The sequence below is a fragment of the Acomys minous genome (assembly GCF_964271855.1).
Source record: "Acomys minous genome assembly, chromosome: 8".
NCBI classification, from domain to species: domain Eukaryota; kingdom Metazoa; phylum Chordata; class Mammalia; order Rodentia; family Muridae; genus Acomys; species Acomys minous.
The window spans coordinates 99,548,594-99,565,827 of NC_140489.1; positions in this window are offsets into that span (position 1 = coordinate 99,548,594).

Sequence of the window (17,234 nt, forward strand, 5' to 3'; positions counted from 1 at the left end):
TTCCGTGTGCAAGAATTCACTGTTAATTCTAGGAGTTACACATTACTTCAGTACCACCCTTTTTTTTTTTTTTTTTTTTTTTTTTTTTTTTTTTTTCAGAGGACCACGCTCTTTTGTGGGAAGCACTTGTATAGGAGACAATTATCTCTTTCTTGGTCATAAATATTTTAAAAATCATCCTGGTTGTGTAGAATTTTCTTTGACCCATCCATGTAAAATTGATCACTCTCTTTTTGGTATGCCCACAGCACTCTCCATGAAATACTCTGAAAATTGAATATTCTGCTTTATATACACTGCCTATATTTTTTTTACATCCACATTTACATATATAACTATGCACAGCTGTATCTCCTCTACCAGAATGTGATCCCCTTAAAGGAACAATGGCACGTGATTTATCCTAGATATCCTCGGTGCCTGGAGCAGGCTCTCCATTCATTACTTTTAGCAGAAACCATATATAAACAGACAGATCTACAATGAGGAAAACAACCAACTTTACTGAAGCTTCTGTGATATCAAGAGTCTGTATTGCCTCACCTGGTACCTGGTTAATAGCGACCAATCCATTTTACTGTGTTCTCATCTGTGACTTAGCATCCATGCTGGGTCACACACAGGTCTTCATCGGGTGCTGTGTGATGAAACAGTATCTTCTCTGGTCGTTCTGGAGGCTCCCTGTGGCCTGGAACCAGCTCCACTAAGGCAGCTTTCCACTTGTCTCATAGGGCCTTCGCCTCAGCTGCACATCCTGACTCTATCACTCCTGGAGCTTGTTGCTATGCCTCTGTCCCCGAGTCTTGCCTAACATGCTCTGTCCATCCACAGCCTTTTGACAAGCGTCTGCAATGGTCTGTATATTTTGAAATGCAGTGGAATTACAAAGACCGATGTTTGTTATTTTCAAGAAAGTTGTGGTGGCCACCAGAATAAGAAACATGTCACGTGGCATGGGATGTGTCCAGGCTGAGGAGGAATGAGGAGCCAGTATAGCAGCAAAGGTAAACAGAAGCCACTTAGATAGAATCCTTCATTGAACTACATTTTGCTACTTGGTAAGTGCCATTATTCTCTCTTCTACTTCTCATTTCCATACAGGATTTAACCCTGAAGATGACAGGCATCATTATCCATGCATCTGACTAATTGAGTTATACCTTAGGCTGTTCTGTGTGAGATAACTCTCTGAGACTAGAAGGGAAGGGAACAGATTACCAGGTAGCCTAGTGCTATACAAGTGATGGAATCTTGAACCATTATCAATGTTCAAGTCATGACATGGTCGTTACCCATTTTTTTTTTAATATACCTAATTCCCGATCTAATGGCAAGATGAGATGATTGCATACTTTGCTCTTGCAACCGACAAGCCATTTTAAATGAGATGAATATAAATACTGACCTCTCACTCAAGAGATCAGGAAATCTCCCTCTCTGGAGCATATCTATGGGGTCAGGGTTTGGAAAGAAGACCACAAATCAGGAGGATGTGCTCCTGATGATCTTAGGGCAAATGGCATTACAGGATGACCAACCAAGTCGAGATGCATATAAAGAGTTGTCATGGGAAGAATAAACATCCCATCCAGCTGATCTTATTCATATGTCCATTTCCATGTATGTACATCAGGCTAAATACACATTGAAGAGCTTTCCCGATCAGCATAAAATAATACTTTTAAGTTGTAAAGCTCTGCAGCATTCTTTAATTGGCAATAGTCCCCCCCCCCCACTTTAGAGGTGCTTGAAACTAAAGGATCTAAACTCAGTAGCATCCTGGATGCTCCAAGATACAGCAGGTTCTCTGATTATCCAGTTAGCCCACTGAATCCTGAGTGTAATTAAGTTTTCTCTTTACGTATCGCTGCAGCTGAGTTGAAAGCTTCTCCAGTCCATTAACTATCCACCTGAGCTCCCGAAAATATGTCAGTGTTCTTTGTGTTCTCTGAAAGAGAACAGCAAAATGTGAAGAGGGAGAAAAAAGGGACCTTAATATTTAATACTGGGCTGTTAGCCTCGGTCCTGTGCTAGGAATTCGAAGGGAATGGCTCCATTGCTCGGCAGGCAATGGTATTGATGGGATGGGCTTCATTCTGTGCAGCAGATGTGCTCCTGCAGAAGCCATGTTTAATTTAAATTTTCAAATTCAATTGTGTTTCTGCAGAAAAACAGTTTGCTTAAGACATCACACACACACACACACACACACACACACACACACACACACACACACACACAGGTATCCACATGCACATAGGCATATATGTGCACACGGGTATACACCCACACATACAGGCATACACACACACACACACACACACACACACACACACACACACACACACACACTTCCACTTGAAAAAGATTATAGACAAGGATAACACAGGTAACAAGAACAGCCCAGGCCTCGAAGCCTGGTTTCCTGCCCTGGTTCCCACTCCTGCTGTTTTGAAGGCAATTACCTCTTTAGATTTACAAACTCAGAAAAATTGCCAACTCTTTCCATGTTACCTCTTGAACGTGGAGCCACACAGTGTTACTAACAAGTATGTAATTCATGTATCTACAAGCCTTTGCTATAGGCTTTTGTGTCAAGAAATAGGAAAGGGGAAAAAAAAAACAGATATTCGGCCTCAAGGAGGGATTGCAATTGATGGGATTTGAAAAAATGAGAAAATGGTCCAAGGTTCAAGGAAATGGTGTTCGGTCACAGTACCCTAAGAGTGTTCACTGGGAGGATTTTTCTCCTCCTGTCATTCTAAAAACCTTAATGGATTTGAATTGATTCACTGAGCCCTGCCATTGAAGAAGAGGAGAAATGTCATGACCCTGTATTTCCAGCTATGCCTTTGGGGTCCAGACCAAAATGTACTTTAGTACTTTAAATTTTGAATGTGTTTCTGCTGCTGCTAATAATAATAATAATAATAATAATAATAATAATAATAATAATAATAATAAATAATAATTTGACCAGCTTTCCAAGCACAGGTCATGTTCCACATGTCCCAGAAGGACCTTCTTTGTAGAATACAGAAGATAAGGCTGATCTGGTTCTTGCTCTCAGGAAGCCAGACATGAGTATATAGGTCTCAGCTTCAGACTCAGGCTAAGGGAGAGCCACTTTACAATGTAGTCATCCCAGACTCTTAGGCTATAGTTGCCACAAAACTAATACGTCCTCATGCCACTGTGCTCCATAGAGGATGGATGGCCGGAAGTAAGTTGGCAAAGGAACATACCCAAAGAGAGGAACAATATAGCTTCCCTGGGCCTCTGACAACTATGAGACACCCTCAGAGCAGCCCGCTGTCCCGCCTGAGTGTTGGAGGATCTCTTTCACGGATTTGTCTGCTGCCCTGACAGGCACCAGCTACCCAGGTGCCTTCTCTCTCCTCACTGTTTAATATGCACCAGCCTTCTGGAGACTTCCGGTTCCTGTTGATCCCACCATTTATTTACACCAGGTGAACACTGGTTTGAATCAGGGGATTGAAGAGGTGAACAGAAAAGCATAGGAAACATTGGGGCTTATGTAAAAACACATTTTATGAAAATAGACTTTAACAATCAGGAAAACAAGTAGTTGCTTTAAATAAGACTCTAACTCCAAGGAGTTTGAATGCCTCCTTTATGGGCGTTGTTTTGAGTTCAACTCTACATTTACTTTGACAATATCAGTGACCCAAAGCTAACTCTTAGCTTATAACTGGGATCCAAATGTACAGCTCCGATGGTAGACCAGTAGAAGATGTAAGGAACCGGAAGAGCCTGTATGGTGCTTAGCTCCACATAACTTTATGCGTAAGTAATCCTACCATCTACCTGGGTTTTTGTTTTGCTTTGGTTTTTTTGTTTGTTTGTTTGTTTGTTTGTTTTGATTTGATTTGTTTTTTTTGTTTTTGTTTTTGTTTAGTTTGATTTTGCTTTTGGGTTGTTTGTTTGATACATCTAATACATTTTTTTTTCTCATCATCTGTTTACAAATGTTTGCTGTCCAAGGCATTGTTTATATTATAGTTACAAGTCAGACCTCAGACTTAGTAAAGTTAATAATGAGCTGCCAAATTTCTTCCTCTTTCATTGTTTTTTCCCCTTTTATTGAAAAATAAACTCTTTTCTCACATAATACGTTCTGATTTTGTTCTCCCTTGCCTCTGCAGGAGGCAAACCTGCCACTACCAAGGCTGGGATTAAGGTCAATGCCCACCAGTTAATCATGGACGTCGGCATAAAGGTGGAAGGAGATCGGAGTATTGAACCTCTCTACATATATCCACAAGGGCCCCTCTTCTTCCCTCTCTTGCAAGGCTTTCATCTAAGTAACCGCAAGGGTCTCACTGCAAAGGAAACATGGCCGTGAGGTCAGGAGAAATGCACGTGATTTAGAGCCGAGGCCGTGAGTGTGTAGTGGGAGTTATGAAAATGAGAGCAGCATTCTTCCAAGTGCTAGGGACTCAGCGTTCAGGTTCCTCCCAGTTCAAAAGAACACTACTTCCTCCCACCTGCCCCAGGTCAGAAGCTGAGTCTGCACTCCCCTACGGTGTTGTTCTAGGCCCACCTTCCCAACAACAGGAGCCAGGGAAAGCACAGAATACCAAGAATAGAGCCATCTAACCCAAGACTTCCCCCTGACACACCTTTTTACAATCAGCTCTGTGAACTCTCCAGACACCAAGGAAAGAATCTACTTATATGTTCTTACCCTGATGAGCCCCAGGGAAGTACATTGTTCAGGCTCAAGTTTCAAAGCCCTGTCCCAGCTGAAAGAGCTCATCTCTGGACACTCACTAAAATGCAGAGTTTTAAGCTAGAAATTTCTCATGTGACTTCCAGAGGATGAGAGAGCAGGGCTCATCCCGCATATTTCTAACTTATACTTTGCCCAGGGAGTGGCCCAAAGGGAAACCAAAGTTCCATCATTGGTCCCTTGGTCTGAGGCCAAACAACATTTCATACTAACATACTGGATTTCCCCCAGCACAGCACTACTTACTTGTGAAGTTATGTGGAGCTAAGCACTATACAAGCTTTTCCGGTTCCTTACATCTTCTACTGGTCTACCGTTGGAGCTATACATTTGGTTGCTAGTTATAAGCTAAGAGTTAGCTTTAGGGCCCTGATATTGTCCTAGTAAATGCAGAGTTGAACTCAAAACAAAGCCCATAAAGGCGGTGTCTAAATCTCCTTGGCACTTCCATGGAGTTAGAGTCTGATTTAAAACAACTATTTATTTTAATGACTGTTCAAGTTTATTTTCATAAAATGTGTTTTTACATAAGCCCCCAAAGTTTCCTATACAATTAATTCCTTTCACAAAGAAATAGTGTTTCAAATCCAGAGTGGTCATGCTGGTCCCCAGGACCGTGGAGTTTGTTCCTTTCAAGTTGGAGCTGCCTTTTTTTTTAACACTGTAATTAAGCTTGGGGGGAAAAATCATAATGCAAACGAAATAAATCCTGCCCTTCATACAATTATGTGTGGTATGTGGTGAGGAAAAAAAAGTGATCTATGCTTTGTTCATCTTAAATACACTTGGCAGCCACTTCATTTAATAAGCTCCTTTCTCTTTCTGAGAACAAGAAAGTCATGAAGTCCAAGCAATAATGGAAGGATGCTGTCAACGAGAGAGAGAGAGAGAGAGAGAGAGAGAGAGAGAGAGAGAGAGAGGGAGGGAGGGAGGGAGGGAGGGAGGGAGGAGGAGATGACAGTTATCCCACGGCAGAAACCCACATCCAGGAGCTCAGAACACTACTCCTGTCTAACTAATCCACGACCAAGGTTTGTCTTGTCTTGAAGCATCTCTGTCTGATTCTACTTTTCTTGTTTCCACCCTGAGTAGAACTTCATTTTCATCTGAGGGAACAATGCCCATCAGAGAAATCACAAATTCCCCTTCTTCCATTAAGTCTCCTGGACTCCCATGGGCTACAGTAGGTCTGCTCATTACCTCATCCTTTATACTTCATCATGTGGTATCTGCCATCATATCACGTCCTGAGGGGATCCTACTGCAACCTTCACATCCCGTGAGCTTCTTTTGCACACGCCTTGACTGGTCTCAACTGCAGGTACGAATGCCTCTGTCTTTCTGCTCCTTCTATGTTCACAGACCTTGGTGTAGTGTAAAAAAGCCCTGAAATTAGGCCATGCCCTAGGCTCTATGCACCTGTTCCTATCTGGTTGCCGCTGCTCAAGGTCAAAACTCCTACCATAAGATGCCCCAAAGCTTCCCAATGTGCTTAGCATCTTCAAGTTCTGTTCCTTCTACTCAATAGTGCGGTTGTCCTAAAATGTCCATGGCTGGAATGATAAAGCCACATCTTAGCAACTTTCATGTTCACTCCAGTGACCAAAGTGTAGACAGGCTGCTACAATGGAGTTCAAGAGCCTGGGTTTCACCTTTTTTGTATCTTTCATTTTATACAGTATCTAAAACAAACTGGACTACTTGCCAACCTCTGCAAATAGCCTTAGAATTCCTAGCTCCAGAGAGTCTTTTATGATGCTGTTCCTTTTACTTGCAAGGCCAAGACAGTATCTGTTTATTTGTATTCTGCATGCCATTCAAGGCTTGACTCAAATACCACTATCTCCCCTAAACAACTTTTCCTTCCTCATGTGGACCCTGAAAGCCCTAACATGGCTTGCTTAGAGCTCTTGCCTGCTTCAACAACAGCAACAAGCATCCTAGTCATAGTCAGGCATCTCTGCTATTTATGAGTCTGCCTCGCCTGGCATACCAATCCTTGGGGCAGAAGCCACTTCCTATTAATCTTTACTAATCTTTATATTTCTCCTGCATAGTAAAGTAGCTTGCATCTAATAGGCATTAAATATATATTTGTTGACTGAATAGCTGAATGAAAGACTTCCCTGGAGTTTTGTTTTGTACAGGAGAAGGTTAGAGAGAGAAGGAGAGGAAATAAGGCTACCTAATTTTATCTAGAATTTTTTGGCACTTATCACACTGAGGTAGGTAGCTGTTCTGGAAGCATGTCAAGTTAAATGTCACTCCTGGCACATAAGGAGAGGACTGTTGTTGCCCCTAGACTAGATGTAATTCTTTTCTGTAAAACACATACACACACACACACACATACACACACACACACACATACACGTTGTGAGTAGTGATACCAGACAAAGGAGCTAGAAGAGGTATTTCTTCCCCACCCTGGTTTTCCTCTGAATGAAATGTAAATGGAATAACATCCTACTCTGAACCTCTCCCGCCACACCCATGGTTATTGCATTTATATTTCCTAATGCTCTTGTTCTAGGTCAGGGGATTGCTGGATGTCCTCTCTTTCCCTTTGTCGTTGAAAAAGTTTCCCCCGACAAGCCCCTCTAACACATACCTGCTCTTCTACGCAGTAGGTTTTACCTAGATACAAGTCTTGCTGCAAGGACTTGGGGACCAGTAGCTGAGTAGGATGCACTATGAGAGTCAGTATGAGGTAGTACACTTAAGTATACATAAGTATACCTAAGAAATAAACTACATCTTCCATAGCAGCCCATTCAGTAATTTGAGCACTATTTTCATTCCCATTTACCAAGTCATTTTATCTGCTTCTCAGTGGCCCTGGGTCTGGCAAGACACAGACGAGCATTAGTCACTGGGCCTTCAGCAGACCACTCCATCTTCTCATCTAACCCTTGTGATGTCCCCGTCCATGTTTTTCTCCTGATTTTTGGCTCTGTGGGGCCTTGATCATCTCTTTTTCAGTGTTCCCTAAGCCTAAAACTTACCAATGTATTGAATGTTCATCCTCAATAAATAGCACTTAAGACTGAAAGTTAATTAACCAGAATGAAGACGGTAAAGGGAGAAGACAGAAGAGAGAAGGAAACAGTAGCCATGCTACACAAAAGACTAGGGGGGAAGAGAAGGAAGAAGAAACAGAGAGGTAGTAACAGAGGAAGGGAGGAAAGAAAGGGTAAAGGGGAGTTGAAGGGACAAATGCAGGCAAAAGGGAGGGTGTCCAGTGCTCCCCCTATGCTGACAGCTAAAAAGCCAGTGCATGTGGAAGGAGGGTGTAGGTGTGCCCTCCCTGGCTCTTATTCCTTCCTTCTCTGAGCTTATATCTATCAGTGAGTGGTCACTCACTGCCTTTCTGTCAGTGGGGCTTCTGGGACAAGGACAGGGTAGCTACAGTGAACGTGTTTTGGAGAGAGGAAGCCTCACCTACAAGAAGGGTTGAGCATGTTCAGGAAAGCACCAATCTCTTAGGCAACGGTTACCTCTACATCATAACCCCGAAAAGGCAGCCTACACAGCAAGCTTGTGAAGGAGCAGAACAGCAGCTATCAGCTCCTCCTGCCTCACCTTCCCCAAGGCCATCCTGCCATCACCCCCCGACACACACACACACACACACACACACCAGACTCCAGCCTCTCGCTGTTCAATTCTCATTATCTTTCCATTATACCAGTAGAGCTGGGTACTTGATCAAAGCTATTGGCTCTGTAAGTCACTCAGATGCATCAAAAGCTGAGACATTTATGACGGTCCCAGGATATATATCTGTGTGATCTATCTCCTTGGGGTTGTGGCAGGCTCCCCTGGACTCCAGAAACATCTCCTTTCCAAATGTGTATGAAAGAAGGAGCCTCAGGTCTCCTGCAGCTCTCCCTCCTAGCATCCCATCTCCCTGGGTCTTATGACAAAGGACAAGGGGCAGCTGTATCCCTTGGGAAATACACAGGTAAAATATGATGAGCTATTGTCTGTTAGCCTGTATGGTATTAGTACAGGTGAGCTAGCATGGTCAGGCAGCATTCAGTAATGAATATTTCTGGAGCCGGGCCCAGGTTTTAAAAAGAAATGCAGCTCTCCTGATAAGAAAGAAGCCATCTTGTTTTCCCCACAAGGTGTTTCACCACAAAGTGGCCTTGGACTATTCGTAGGTGCGAGGCAGATTGACCATGAAAATTAACACTGCTATTATTAAATGTTTAATGCTCTTCTCTGTGTTTCAAGCAACATGAGTGGCTTGCTGCTCTGGTTTTCTGGGGATATCATAGAAGCAGAACAGAACGGCCAACTTGAACAATGGAAATGTTCTTCCCACAGGAGAAGGCTGAGGTACGGCCACAGTTGGCTTCTTCTGCGATCTTTCTCATAAGCTGAAAGATGACTGCCTTCCCAAGGTCGTCCCACTATTTGTTTCTCTGTCCTAAACACTTCTTTTCTACAATGACCCAGTCAGAGTTTCTTTGAAGACCCTACAGAATTCTTAGATACTAAGGGCTTTAACACTCAAATTGGGGGCGGGGCAGTAGGGGTAATAATTCATTCCATTATATATCCTGTCTCCAAGTTTTTCCTCAACACAAAACAAAGGCATTGGTTTTTAATCCTCCACAAACATGGAAACAGTTCACACAGGTCAGGAGCACAGCCATAGCCAGGCACTCCCATTGTCACAGCCACTGGCCTTTGGGACAATGAAGTTGAACCAACTGTCCATTTAACTATGAGTCTGACCAGCTGAAAGGCCTTGAGAAGGAAGGGATGGCTACCACCGGAGATGCTATTGCAGCAGTTCACGGCACTTCAGGCCATGTGTTAGATCTCCATTTCTCCAAAGGAAAAGAAAACAATGAGAGAAATAGCTCTGGACCACCAGTGAAGCGGTCATTGGCCCTGACCTTCAGTCCTCTCATATGAAAGGTTGGACATCACTGGATTTACTAGCACATGGAGATGACAAGAGAGCACCCTCATCTGCTTGAGCTAGTGCAGGGCACTGTGCTCAAGCTCATGGGCAGCAGCAGCAGTGGTGGTCGCAGCCTAGAGCTCTGATAGCCTCCAAGCCAGCCCCAGCTCTTCCCTCTTCCACTGTCTTGTTCAGATCTTCCTAAGCTAAAGCGTGCTGTCCCATGCAGCCTGCACCTGAAGCCCCATGTGCTCACCCCATTGTCTTCTCCTCGCACTTTATCTTCCCACACACTTTGTGATGCACCCCCGTGTCTTTGTGGCAGTGCAAGCCCACTGCAGAGCCTGACATCCTGGACATAGAGGCAGCATCTCTAGCCTCAGGGACTCCTGGCAACATGCCAGGACTCTCACACCCCTTTGCAATCAAAGTTTCACTTGCTGAATGCTTGTTGCACCAAGAACTCTAGCAGTGGCTTTACATACACTGGCTCCTGCATTCACCCTGTGAGAGAAATTTAAGTGCCTCATTCTGCAAGTGAGAAACCAAGGCGCCCATGTTAACTAACATGAGGAGAAGAAGTGGTAGGTTTCATTGTATAACTCCAACGATGGGTATTTTATAGCTTACCAGTGACCTCAAAGGAAGAAATGGATACATAAATCACAATGGGCCTTTCCACATGCTGGAAGGCTACATAAGCATAATGAAGAATTCACCACCAACGGCCCATGACTTTTGATGCTTCAACCCACACATTACGACTTTATAATGGTGCAAAAACCAAACAGACTCAGTAGAATTCTTTTTATTTTTTCAGGTCTGTTGACATAATATATAATTGTCTCTATCTGGCACAGACAGGCAGTGAGGCAGTGAGCTGCAGCTTCCAATAAGTCGCATGACCTCAAAGGGAAACAACTGGACACTGCAAGGTTAACATCAATAAGCTATGGTGACAGGGTAAGAGCATACAGTTCATTTTCCTTAGGATATTTTCAACACAGAGGGAGTTCTGAGAATGAACCCTGTTGTAAGATGAGGATAATTTATACTACTCTATGCTGAAACCCACAGTTGAGCAAAAGAAGCCAGCTCAAACCACACCTTTGTGTATATGAAGCTCCAGGGCAGACAAAGGCAAGTTGCACAGATAGAAGCTAAAATCAGTCATATTCCATATCAATGGGGTCGGGGGTCAGGTGATTGACTGGGAAGGATAGGGGCAGAACCTCTTGAGATGCTAAAAACATTTCTTAGATATCTGGGTGGTGTTTAATCAAATGCATGTGTGTGAGCAAATCCATGTACTATACCGTATGTGAATGTTATACCTCAAAAAGATTTTTAAACATCTCAGGGAGGACATCTGTAGTTTTTTTTAAATATATTCAATATTATAATTTCATATTTGGAAACCAAAAAAAAAATTTTAAAACACTCCTATTCCTTTTGAAACACAAACTTTAAAAGAACTTTCAAGATGTATGTTTCTCCAAAAGAGACATATGTTAAAAAAAAAAAAAAAAAGACTGAGACGCTGTGCTGCAGAGCACACATTCTGCCTCGATTCCCCACATTCCTTCAGCTGTACCACAGACTTGGGTATCTTTGAAGCAAGCTAATATGTTCCTATAGCCACAGGATGGATCGTATGAGACACTAGGAGAATCTAGAAGGTGGCAGGCAAATGAATCTCAGATGCGGATTAAATGGCCACCTCTGCCCTTCAGTACTCATAGCAGAACCAGAGGATCCAGGTCTTGGAATGTTTCCTCAGTCCTGTCCATCATTCAGCAATATTTTGCAGTTCAGTAAGAGAAGAAAACAGCTGCTGTGTGAAGCCTTGTCCGGAAACAGGGGTGGCTGTTCGGTGGGCCTGGCAGGGCGCTGAGCTGCTGAGGGTCTGATCCCACCCCAATAATCATATAAAATTTCCCAAGCCAACACCCCCACCCCCTGTAGGCAGTTCATGCTGCATGCTGATTCCAGGCCAGGAAAACTGCTGGAAGTTGCTCTTGCAGGCAAGGGCCTTTGCTGTTCTTAGAACAAAGCCCTTAATTTGTCTAGCAGGAGGCTTAGCGCTTTCATACCGTCATTCCTATCGGGAACGCTCAGGGGCAGAGGGTGACCCTGAACCTTCAGTATTTGCACACACAGCACATAAAGATGCTACAATATGGTGGACATGTACAGGGACATCCAATCCTACGCTATCCTGAGAGGAGTCTATTGGGGGGAGGGGAAGATGACATGTCAGGTATTTGGAGTGTGCAGTTGACCAAGGGAATAAATTATACTCCATGGGGACTGTCAAGAGGATAAAGCATCTGTAGTGGGAGATATTCAGGGCTGGTGAGAAGCTGTGCCATGCTGAGCACTGGAGAATTCACAGCTGCTTGGCTGTCTTTTAATAGGGCTCAGTGTAGGTCTACAACCCCACGGTACAGGGCTCCTTTTGCTTTGTATCTCATCAGATCTCCAGGGAATATCCTGTCCAGCTTTCAGCTTTAAATGTTAGGTAGACAATAAGGCATGCCTGGGTTAGTGAAGTCCTACCTTCCAAACAGATACCTGCCTGGTCTGTCAGATTTTTAGAATATTCTCAAGTTTCTCCTTATTGCTTTGTATCACTTCTTTAGAGAAGACTGAAAAACTTTACAAAGTGACTAGAGGCACATTATGATCTCACAGCTGAGGACATTTAATCCTTCCTCCTTTGCAAAACCTAGGAGGAACTGTGTGCAGTCAACTGATCATGGGATTGGTAGACAAGAAGAAGGTAGACCAGAAGGCCCTGTCTGGAGAGACTCAACAACTGTTAGGATGGACAGTCTTCAGAGAACTTTTAGCCCATCCTCTCCCCACAGAGCAGGGTGGTAATGAATACTTTCCCAGATATCTCCAGGTAAAAAAAATGGATGGAAGTCTGGGTCCAGCCTTATTCTGTGCCCAAATCTAAGAGTCAATCTCAGCATACCTTTGTAATAAAACTGCAAGTAGTTCCCCCAATTCAGACTATCACACTCCGCTGTGAGAGTTCAGAGTGAGCTCTTCAGCTGTTATTCATAGAAAGGTAAAAGGGAGGGCTGGATAATTTTCACTCCCACCTCAGGTTCACAGACATGCCTAGAAGTTGGCCCCACTGCCATGAGATCTGAAGGCCACCTGGCTATCAGAGACAGTTCTCATAATTCTTGGAAGCAATTTTCTTATCAGTGTAAATATAAATCCTTTTCATAACCCTTTATGTTTATGTGGAGGCATCTCTAGGGCCTCCTGAAAGCCATGGAGGTGAAGCAGATGTGTTTTCTGCCCACGGAATTTAGTCTTTGATAACCAAAGCACACTATCAGCCAAAGTCTCCTGGGGACACTAAAAAAGGAGATTTCTCCAAACTGGAAGGATGGAGTAAAAAGGATCAAAGAAGAAGAGAGACTGTGTTGAACCTTGCAAGGGGAATGTATGAACATGTAAGACTATGAAATAAAGAAATGAGAAAATGTTAAGACTCTCTCAGAAAACACTGAAGTAAACTGGTCTCACTACCCAAAGCATACGAGAAGGAGAAGTGGAAGACAGGACCATGCAAGAAATGGTCTGATGTAAGGCAAATCTAAATCTCAAAGCATTTTTCTTACTTTGTTTATTTTAACTAATGTTCAAATTCTTTTTAATTATAATTATAATTATAGCATGCCTTCCTTTTCTCCCTCCAAGCCCTGCCATATGCCCCTCCTCATTATCTTTCAAATTTATGGACTCTTTTTCATTGTTATTGGATGCAAATGTGTGTGTGTGTGTGTGTGTGTGTGTGTGTGTCCCTAAATATAACATGCTCAATCCACATGTTACTTGTTTCTACACTCTCAAGGCTGACCGTTTGGTGTTGGATAACCAATTGGTGTGCTCTTCCACGGAGATTGTTTGTCCCACTCTCAGCATTCTTTAGTTGCCTATAGTTGTTTTGTTTTGTTTTATTTCATTACTTGAATCAGAAATGATATAGTGTTTAATTGTGCTTTCAATTTGGGAGGGGGTGGTGATTAGAGATATTTGAAAATGACCAGAATTTATCCTAAAAAATAGGCATTGGCAGATTTGCATTTTTCTTTTATTACAAAATATGAGCTTTGTTCATCCCTGTCCTTCTCTCCTCTTTGTATAAAACTTTCCGCAACTAGTTTTTTGGGTTTTTTTTTTTTTTTTGAGTTTGTAAAAAGATTTTTTCTTCTTCATTAATTAATTTATTTAATTACTTTACAGTCTGATTTCAGACACCTCCCTTCTCTCCTCCCAGTCTCATCCTCACATCCTTGCCCCTACTTCCCCTCCCCTTCTCCTCAGAGAAGGGCACCAACCTACCCTCACACATCAAGTCACAACAGGACCAAGTGCTTCCCCTCCCACTGAGGCCAGATAAGGCAGCCCAGCATTGAGAAAGGGATCCAAAGGCAGGACACCAACTCACTCACAAAATCTTTGACCCAAAATTTGTCCTGCCTACAAGAAGTGTAGGGATAAAGATGGAGCAGAGATTGAGGGAATGGCAAACCAATGACTGGTCCAACTTCAGACCCACCCAATGAGAGAGAGCCAACCCCTAATACTATTAATGATACTCAGCTATGCTTTAAAACAGGAACCTATCAAAGCTGTCTTCTGAGAGGCTTCATTCAGCAGCTGATGGAAGCAGATGCAGAGACCTACAGCCAAAGAATAGGCAGATCTCAGAGAGTCTTGTGAAAGAGTGGGAAAAAGGATTGAAGGAGCCAGAGGGGTCAAGGACATCGTGATAAGACCTACAGAGTCAACTAACCTGGGCACATGGGGGCTCAGAGAGACTGAACCAACAACTGAAAAGCATGCATGGGCTAGGCACCCTACACATGTGTAACAGATGTGCAACTTAGTCATCACGTGGATCCCCTAACAACTTGAGTAGGGGCTGCCTCTGGGTCTGCTGCCTGCCTTTGGATCCCTTTCCCATAGTTGCCTATAGTTGTATAGGGTTGAGGTCTCGTGAGCTTTTCCCTGTTCACTTTGGCAAGTCTATTGGTGTTGTCCCTGTTAAGCTCATGTTTAGTCAGTCAATCTAGTGTGACTTTATGACTGTAACTACTGACATTAGCAGGAGACATGATCTCATGACAAATGCATAATCCTCCAGCTCTTACAATCTTTCTGCTCTCTCATGTTTCCTGAGCCTTAGATTCAGCAGTGTTTTATAGATATATCCAGTGGGACCGAGCGTTACAATTCTGCATTTTGATTGGTTGTGGTTTTGGGTAGTAGTCTCTGTTGCAAGTCTCCCAGATAAGGGGTGAGAATTCCACCTATCCGTGGGTATGAAGACAATTGTTTATAGACTGTTGTTAGTAACAGTGCTGGTTTAGTAAAATAGTGGTTACAGGTTCTCCTTCAACACCTGTAACTTGACGAGCATGGAGCAGTTAGTGAGGTTTCTAGTACCAGGCATGTTTTCCTTCTTGTTGAGCAGGTCTCAAACCCAGTTAGAGGGCTGTTGGTTAGCATCATGTCTTGGCAGTGACTAAAGCGCTCTTGTTATCATATAGGAACTTAGAACTAAGCAGTAAAAATTTATCAAAGATCATGATTGAAGTCAAGAGAAAAGGGATTTTAGGAGTGGCTTGAATTACTCTCACCTTTAGAAGAAATATCTAGAAGCTTAAGAATCAGTGACAGAAGATATCAAATCGTCATCTCAGAGAGAGATCTCTGTTTCCTTTCCAAGTTTTCACACCCTACATCATTTAACATTCTCTTTTCTGTATGTATTCAAACCCACCCCAGGCCCTTCTGGCTCTTCCCTCTTCGATCACAAATACTCAAGTCCTATCACTCTAATTAAGAAAATCAAAGTACATAGACTTCCACTTTCCTGCCCCTTTCCTCACAGGCAGGCTTCTGAAGATGATGTCAAACCTCCAGAAATGGATGACTTTGTAGACATTCCATGTCTAAGCCATGGTGATTCACAAGAATACCTCCACCACGTTGGAGGCGGGGATTCAAATCTTAACTTTTATTTATCTAAAAAAATACATGAGTTAAATTATGTTTTAGTAATTCAGTAGAGCTCTGCCATAATTCAGAAGCTGATACAAAAAGTCACTCGTGTAACATTCAGAGTGGTGGTCTTATAAGTTTAATGAAAAATAAAGTTAGAGGGTCGCTTTGTACTACTTTCTAGTAAGCATAGTAGTACCCGTTGAAAGGTGTGTTTCCTGAAAAGAATATCAGCAAACTTGTTACTAGAGCCTGGAGGAATGAGAGGACAATAGAGCATCTTTTTTTTTTTAAACTTCGAGAAAGAGGTAACTGTTCACACGGGCTTCTACACTTTGTTAACTCATCACTTGACATTTTACTAGCCTCTGTTAAAGGAATCATTTTCTTCCTCTAAACAAAAATGATTAAAAAATTAAGACAAAAGAAGTTTAAGCCAGAATAGTGAGGTGTAAGAAGAAATGAAAAGGAAACAATGAGTGGAGAGCTAGAGATGCAGTAGCCTGGGGGCATGGGAGGTAAGTTATCAGTGAGTGCCTGGAGTTTGTAAATTAAACATGTATGGCGTCGTTCGTTTGGGAGGCTGCTGCATAGCAGTGCTGGAAGCAGAGAGAGGAAATGGGAGGGGAAATGTGGCAGAATGCACTTATCCAGCTTCCCCTACATCCACTAAACCAAGTTTTCAATCATGTCATCCAAACCTATACCTACTGAGAAGTGCCTCTGACCTCTATTGATGCTATTAATACTCTACTGATACTTTCTGTGTGTGATCCTATATGATAGCAATGTAATAATGAAAATGTGAATAATTTCTGAGCCGTGCAAATCAAGATGGAACTATAAGTACTTGGCCAAAGAAACAAGATGTGGTACTATTAAGGCTTTCTAAATTCCTTATTTTGTTCATGATAGAACTATTGATTAGTGTTGTTAGGCAAAGTTTATGTAAAATAGTTTTAAGGTAGCCATTTGCAAATGGGAAGTTAATAGATGCCACTGAATCAGTAAAAAGAGTATGAGGAATAATAAATATTATACCTTTACATAGGAAGTAAGAAAGAAGAGGAGAAATTTGAAACAAGAGGGAAATGGACAGTATAAATTCAAATATAATAGTAATTACACAAAATTTAGGGAGTTCAGCTCAGCCATTTAAAATACATATTGTCAGACTGGATAGAAAAGCTAAACATGATTATCCATTGTTCACAGGAGACAACTTCAAAACACAGCTATCGTATGTTTGGGGACAGGGAAAGATATGCTGGGGAGAATAAGGCTAATGAAATGGTGTTTCAGGGGGAAAACATTCTTAGAGACAAAGATGCTCACTACCCAAACAAAGCAAAACAATTTCCCAAGAAGGTACTGTGAGTCTAAGATTGTTCTCGCCTGATAACAAAATACAAGCTACGTAAAGCAAAGACGAAGTTGCCATGAGAAGCTGTGAGATCAGCTGTCATAACGGGAGTCTCCAGGAGCTTTCTTGATGATTAGCATGTAACTGAGCACAGAAACTAGTGGCTGTAT